Genomic DNA, 7,515 nt, shown 5'->3' on the forward strand with positions numbered 1-7,515 from the left:
TTACTGAGGGAATATCTGGGGTAAGGGAAGATTTGGACTAAACTAGCCTAACAGGATTCTTGCTAAAGGCAGACAAGGGTGATCAGGCATCAGCTGGGGATAGTAGAAGCTAGGAGACCTAATCAGATTTCCCAGATGACCAGATACAGAGAATGGGAATTCTTGCTAAACTGACTTAACAGGATTCTTACTACCTTCTACAAGGAGGGATTCAGAAGCTCAGCAGCGTTTGAGGCTTGGTCAAAAAGAGAGTTCAATGAGCATGATTAGCATAGACAATAGAGAATCTTTGTCAGTCCCCACTATTATACATGCTTGATGAGTTAATCACTTAATTAAGTAAATGAACTCAATGTACTTTGAATTTCAGTAAATTCAAAATTCTGGCTTATGGTACCACTTTAAAATGAAAATGTTCAGACAAAAAATGAAGCAAAGCATCCAGAAGCCACAGAGTTCAAACATTACTCACAAGACAATTATGTCTTCTATCACCAAGCATGAGGCGCTGACACACCCAGATATGACTGAAATTAAGTACTGGAATAATTGAATAAAGTCTTAAGGAGTCTCTAAATGCTAGAGGCTAGAGAAAAACACAATTGCTTTGCTAGGGATCCTCTCTGTACTGCCACTTGCCAAGCCAGACTGAGCTTAGTAATGCTTGATTTGCAGTCAGCCCAATATCCCACCATCATAAACAAGGGACCAGTTCTAGTTGTCCGTAATTGCGGCATCGCAGCTGCCTAGCAAAATAGGCAAAAGACCTTAGTGCCAATGACATCAAAGTTTATCAGTAACAAGTACCTCTGTGATTACCAGTGCCCTGCACAGTGATGTTCACAAAGGTATACTAGCTATTACGTGGGCTGAGTTCACACTTGGCCGTCTGTTAGCAGTAACCAATGTTTCTCTTCCCTTGACCAAATGACTTTTGGGTTTTATTTCCCTGAATTGTCAAAGTTGTAGTTACTAAATCTACACATGGAATTATATCAAAGAACTAAATGGCCACTATAGTCTAATACAGTTTTAGTACATGTGCTGCCGAAGTGAGCACTATAGTCTAATAGAAACAAAAACACCTATCTGCTCATACATTTCCTTTGTCCAAAGGCAATAGGGACCCAATTGCATCAAATATGATTAAGCACATCAAAAATGTGGGAAACAAATGCCATTAAAGAAAAAGATATGAGGGGCACCTGGGTGGCTCAGTTGGTTAGGGTTAGGTTGGATCTTGTGGTTCATGAGTTCGAGCCCTGTTTCGGGCCCTGTGCTGACAGCTTAGAGTCTTGAGCCTGCTTGCTTCAGGTTCTGTGTCTCCCTCTCTCTCTGCCCCTCCACCACTCACACTCTGTCTCTCTCTCTCAAAAATAAACATTAAAAAAATTTAAAAAGCATCTTTATAAAATTTCTTCCATGCTTTGTGATACTTGTTGCATAGCTTTAGAGGGATTTGATGACCCAGTCACTAAAATAAATTTCTTCTTGGAAAAAAAAAATTAAAAAGAAAAGACATGAGCTCAGTTTCAAAAGACAATATGATAGTTATTTTCCCTCTTATCAATTTAAAATATTTGGCACCTATAGAGATACCAGGCTCCTAAATTTAGAATGCAGACTGATTGCTTTTTTTTTAATTTTTTTTTTTTTTGGCATAGAGAACTGGCTTTAAACTCTTCTCAGAGATTTAAGTGATTTAATATTTGTCTTCCTAAAAAATATATGCTCTGCAGTCTACGTTAAGAGTGCACATTTTGTAGAGGTGCCTGAGTGGCTAAGACAGTTAAGTGTCTGACTTCAGCTCAGGTCATGATCTAGCAGTTTCTGGGTTTGAGTCCCACATCGGGCTCTGTGCTGACAGCTCAGAGCATGGAGCCTGCTTCAGATTCTGTGTGTCTCTTTCTCTCTCTCTGCCCCTCCCCTGCTCATGCTCTGTCTGTCTCTCTCTTTCTCAAAAATAAATAAACATTAAAATAAATTTTTTTAAGAATGCAGATTTTGTGAAAGCAAAGCTATGGTTGAAGTCTCAAGCAAACAAATGTCTTCCTAGCCTAATCCTCTCTTTCTCTACTTCTAAGGAATGTGTGGCAACTCAATCTAGGCCAGCTTTTCAGCCGGGATCTAAAGAAAAATAAAACTCAAATCTTTCATTATCCACATGAAAGTCCCTGTTCTTTTAAGGAAGAAGAGTTTTATGATGACAGGTTTTATGGACAATATGAATTCCATAGAAGAATTACGTAGGTTTCAATCCAATGGGATCCTGCCTTGTACATCTTGTATAAATCTCTTTGCCCTGGATCTTTAAAATTTTATTCTGAGCCTACAGATAGATCTCTCAATGGTTGCTCCACTGTGCAGACTTTCCAAACCCAACTGACTATTTAAGTGTTAATTTCTGATTGCCACGAAGGCTATTTTAAATGTATTAACACTCTCCTAAAAATTGTACTTTCTTTCTTTCTTCTTTTTTTTTTTTTTTTTTTTTTTGAGAGAGAGCATGAGCAGGGGAGGGGGCAGAGAGAGGGAGAGAGAGAATCCTAAGCAGGCTCTGCGCTGTCAGCTCAGAGCCCAATGGGAGGCTCAGACTCATGAATCATGAGATCATGACCTGAGCTGAAACCAAGAGTCAGAAGCTTTACAGACTGAGCCACCCAGGTGCCCCGTAAATTATACTTTTCTTGGTACCAGTCACAGTTTGTGTTCAAATTTGAAATATGTCTATCTTTCTCACTACACTGTGAGCTCACTATCGTGTCCGCGACGCCCAGTACTGTGCCTGCTAAATAGTGCAAGATCTATATGTAGTTAATTGTATGGGTGAATGAGTGACTCTATCCATCAATTAATTCTTTAATCAGATTATTTTTTTTCCCCAGTTTCACTAAATTATTTTTAATTTCCTACCATTCTCCCAAAGCACAAGTTCATCTACTGGATAAAATCCACTTTACTTTACCTTAAATATTAACAAGATAAAAAGTTAAAAGAGTTGAAGAAGTAACAATAGCTACTTTAACTTCTCGTTGTGGTATGGACAATAAGACTTATTTTAGAGATTGTAATAAGCAGGGGTTTTAAAGACTGCTAACTCAAACCTAATCCTGTTTGTTAGGACTGTCCCCAACTGCCACCATTCTCTCCAGCTAATGATGTGCTATAGCTCACAATTAAAATAAATATGCCACAGAGCAGCACTAATAACATTTTTTGGTGTCTCCCTTTGCAAGAACTCTTCTCCCCTCTTCATACATTCACTTTTAGGGGCACCTGGGTGGCTCAGTCGTTTAAGCACCGACTTGGGCTCAGGTCATGTTTTCTCAGTTCACGAGTTCGAGCCCCACATCAGACTCTATGCTGACAGGCCAGAGTCTGGAGCCTGCTTCAGGTTCTGTGTCTTCCTCCCTCTCTGCCCCTCCCCCACTTGTGGGCGCTCTCTCTCTCTCTCTCTCTCTCTCAAAAATAAATAAAAACATTAAAAACGTTTGTTTGTTTTTTAATTTATACATTCACTTTTAACTTTTTTCTTTCTATCTTAACAGCCTTTCATCTGCCAAGAGGACCAGAAGGCCGGTGACACCCACAGCCAAGGGGACACCCACAGCTAAGGGGATTTAGGAGCCCAGATCCAGAAAAGGATTGAGACGTTGTTTCCACTTTCAGTTCTATTATGCAAGAGCTGGAAGATTCAAATTATTCTATCTTTAGGTATTAATTTTTAAAAAATATATTGGTAATACCAAGATCAATCTCACTCCTTGTGAAGTATTTTTTATGAGAAGCTTGTAAATCTGGACTTCCATATTATTTCTGATGGACTACCTATATTATGAAATCTTGCTTATTATAGTTCACTTGCATTTACCCCAAACTGTAAGAAACTCAGCTGTAGTCAGGTGTGGAGACAGTTGTTTTTGACTTACAGCAACCAGGAAAGTCAATATATGTAAGTAGGTTAGGAGCATTGCTAGAAAAATCTAGGGATTGTGAATTCCTAGTCCTAGAAGGTCAAAGAAATGCTTACTGTGGATATTGAAATTTTTAGATGATACAGAGAAGTTTGGGAGTATAGCAGGACTGTAACTCTTCTCTAGAGAACATGGTCAGTAAAAAATGACAAAAGGGAAGAGGAAGAATGATAGCAGTAAAATTTACTTTAAGTTGTAGAAACTCAGTAAAAGTTGTATTGACAGTTATATCGCCCCCTTACCTTCACCTATAGGTTGGGAGGCTGCTGCTATTTCCCTTCTCAAAGGAGATCCCATGCTTCTAGTTCAAGGAAATAGAAAAGCTTAGATAATGCTCCACACTGAGGTCACCAGTGACCAAAATGTAATCACAAAAAAGCACTGCAGGACAAAGGCTAAACATCATCAGAGAGTCCTGTGCGTTTTAGGCAAAAATGGAGTGTAGCTGTGAACATGATTACCCAAGAAAGTGAAGTGATGTTGGGTAGGCCTATTCCCAGCATTTTTTCCCCCCAAAGTGCAGGCCACAGACTCTTAGAGGGCCATGAAACTGATTTAACTGGTTTTAATGAACACTTTTCTAAAAATAAATAAATACATAAGTGAAATAGACTATCATAGCGTGGAATGGCCAGAGTAGGATACAACAGGGCCGAACAGAAGAGGAAGCACCAGAGGACCATCGTCACACTCAGAAGCATATTATTTTATGACCCTTTTCCTATCAGATATGTACATATGTGTACACTGGGTCTCAATAGAAAAGGTATTTTTTGCTGTGGAATGGATCAAGCCACTCTCATAGCAAAAGCTTTGGAGTCTGACACGCTTGGGTTTGGAATACCAGGAACAGGCCTTTGCTTATGAAGTGGCCTCGGTCAAGTTCTCAGATCTCATTGATTTAATCTCTTCTTCAGCAATCGGAATAGAACACTGATCTGTCTGAAGACTCCTCAAAGAAATGTTTATAAATGACTGAACTACTATGAAGCCTCCTGTGTACATGTAAAAATATTAAATCAAGTTGGTAGGCTTTTCTCCTCTTAATCTGCCTTGTGTCAGTTCAATTCACAGGCTCTAGGCACAGAAGCTAACAGGGTAAAGGCAAGTTCTTTTTTCCTCCCTTACACCTGGCACATAGTAAATACCAAAAAAATTAACTTGTTCCTGTTATTTTTAATAATGTTATCCCTGGCCTCCACCCTCTTCTGTATGAAAGGGAGGGAAAAGCATGACAAAAGGAGGCAAAGTCCAAGGTCTATTTAATGATTCATAGACCTTCCAACATTAAAGCTTCCCTAGAAAGCTAAAAAAGAATATGTGAGCTCTAAATATGTGAGCATTATGGAATTGTTCTGGTGCAAGTGAGATGCTCAACAACTTCATACTGCCTTGGAGCCGGATCTGAAGATCTGGCTGCGCCTATCAATGGCATGCATCGGCACACGGCACGTTCTGCGAGGGAACCCACATGAAAAGTCTTCATTATCATGATTCTATCAGCAGATCCGTCTGCTGGCCGTTACTGTGCCTTGCGTAAATTTGGCTGTGACTGCTTCTTGGCCTCTTGTGGAGGAGTCCACTCGGAATGCAACCTATTCGAGCTCAGCCTTCAAACTCTTCCCTCAGCCCGATGGAAATGTTTTTCTACCTTGTCAACTGTCATCTATCTGGACAGTTTAAATTGGATTAGTGGAAAAAGCAAGTGGCATATAAATAAGTGACACTTAAACCAAAGAAGAGCAAACCAAATTATTAGTATAGAATTCAGATATCGCCACAATGTTTGGGGATTATACAGCTGGGTCTGCTTCCATTTCACAAAAGAGGAGGAAGACCAGTTACCAAAACTCAAAGACGCAACAGTTAATTAACAAAATTATTTCTCAGTGTCAAATTCCCTTCAGCTCTTAGCATGTTTATTATATCTATGAGATACGAATACTCATTAATAGCCATTACTGTTGTTGATATTAAAATAAACAATACAACTAGCACATCACATACAGCAAAATGGACAACAGATGCTATCCAAAAAGAAAAACTAGCTACAAAGTCAACCTTCTAATGCCATTATCAGAATTCATTAATATTTATAGTTCTCTCTGCCCCCTATACTATTCCATAAAAACCTGAGCACATTTACCCTTGAAAATGAGACGAGCAGGCAGTAGTTGTACTTATCTCTTCACCAAGAACAGAGGAGAGCAGAAGTGCCCTAGGATTCTCACCTAAGACAAGGAAAACAGGAAATCAGAGTGGCTGGAGACTAAGGATCAGGCTAATTTATGACGGGATGGGAGTGTCCCAAAGACTCACCTCCTGGGAGACGGCACACACACATACACAAAAATGGAATTCTGAGACAATGGGGAAATCAGAATTTCAGCATCAGAAATTCTGCTTCAGAATTCTTGAAGAGTTTTAACCAACTATGAGGCTGGGGGATGGGCCAAGTATGAGGTTGGGGGATGGGGACAAGATCTGTACAAAACCTACTCTTTTGATTAAAAAAAGCAAACACTCACAAAAGAGACAACAAGATACCTTCAAAGATTCAAAAAGAAACTTCCAAGGCACATGTTCACTTGTCAACATAATTAGAGGGCAGTGATTCTCTCTAATTAATACTTTAGTTACTTAATGAATGTTTATAATTTTGAGGAAAAAATACTGTTTTTATTTATTTTTTAATAAAGTATTTAAAAAATTTTTTATTGTCTATTTATTTTGCAGAGACAGAGACAGAGCAGGAACACTCTCTGTGGAGAAAGAGAGAGAGACAGAGTACAAGTAGGGGATGGGCAGAGAGAGAGGGAAACACAGAATCTGAAGCAGGCTCCAGGCTCTGAGCTGTCAGCACAGAGCCCGACGTGGGGCTGGAACCCATGAACCAGGAGATCATGACCTGAGCTGAAGTCCCATGCTTAACTGACTGAGCCACACAGGCGCCCTTAAAAATACTGTTTTTATTCAATTGTGTATGGCTCATTTATTTTTTTTCTTAATATGCGATAGCTACAGCTTTAAAATCCATGATACAAGTAATATTTATCAGGTGCTTAAACTGCTTTAAACAAATGTGTGGTATTTGTTATATCTTAAATGTTAGCCTAAGTAGAGCAAGCCTTTAATTAAAATGTCATTACGATACAGTGTTTTTAGGAAAGCAGTTTCAACCAAATCTCTAACATCAGATAATCAATAATGAATTATGAAGTCATTTAGGGATTTTTAGTAAGCAATTAATTATGGCATTCAAATGTCTCCGTAACACTCTGGTATAAGAATTATCATGCTCATTTTCTAAATAAGGAAGTAGCATTAGCAAAAATTAAATAACTGAAGCTCTTGCTCTTTACAGTGTCCTCTGCTGGACAAGTTACTATTATTATGGAGATGAAAATATGAAAAAAGATATTTTCTGAGAAGGGAACCTGAATATTTTAATTGTCTAGTACAGTATGTAGATATGAACATATTTCCACTGGCATAATTAATCATTATATTTTGCTATTAGAATCAACCTCACTTGAGAAAA

At 38.7% G+C, this 7,515-nt stretch overlaps 1 protein-coding gene across 3 annotated transcripts in view; it reads right to left on the reverse strand.

Moving 5' to 3' along the window:
• SPAM1 (sperm adhesion molecule 1) overlaps nt 1–6,314 on the reverse strand; it is a 33,987-nt gene extending 27,673 nt beyond the window's left edge. Inside the window, exons 1-2 of one of the 3 annotated variants that reach the window (XM_077773260.1) lie at nt 6,294–6,314; nt 6,121–6,205 (exon numbers count right to left, since the gene is read on the reverse strand). The gene's annotated coding sequence lies outside the window, so the exon portion shown is untranslated. Of the gene's footprint in view, nt 1–6,120; nt 6,272–6,293 lie in introns of those variants that run through there. The other 2 variants (XM_077773259.1, XM_077773261.1) reach the window with 2 other exon arrangements.
• Nucleotides 6,315–7,515: the final 1,201 nt, after the last annotated feature.

The sequence above is a fragment of the Crocuta crocuta genome, unplaced genomic scaffold (genome assembly GCF_008692635.1).
Source record: "Crocuta crocuta isolate KB4526 unplaced genomic scaffold, BGI_CrCroc_1.0 scaffold16, whole genome shotgun sequence".
NCBI lineage: Eukaryota > Metazoa > Chordata > Mammalia > Carnivora > Hyaenidae > Crocuta > Crocuta crocuta.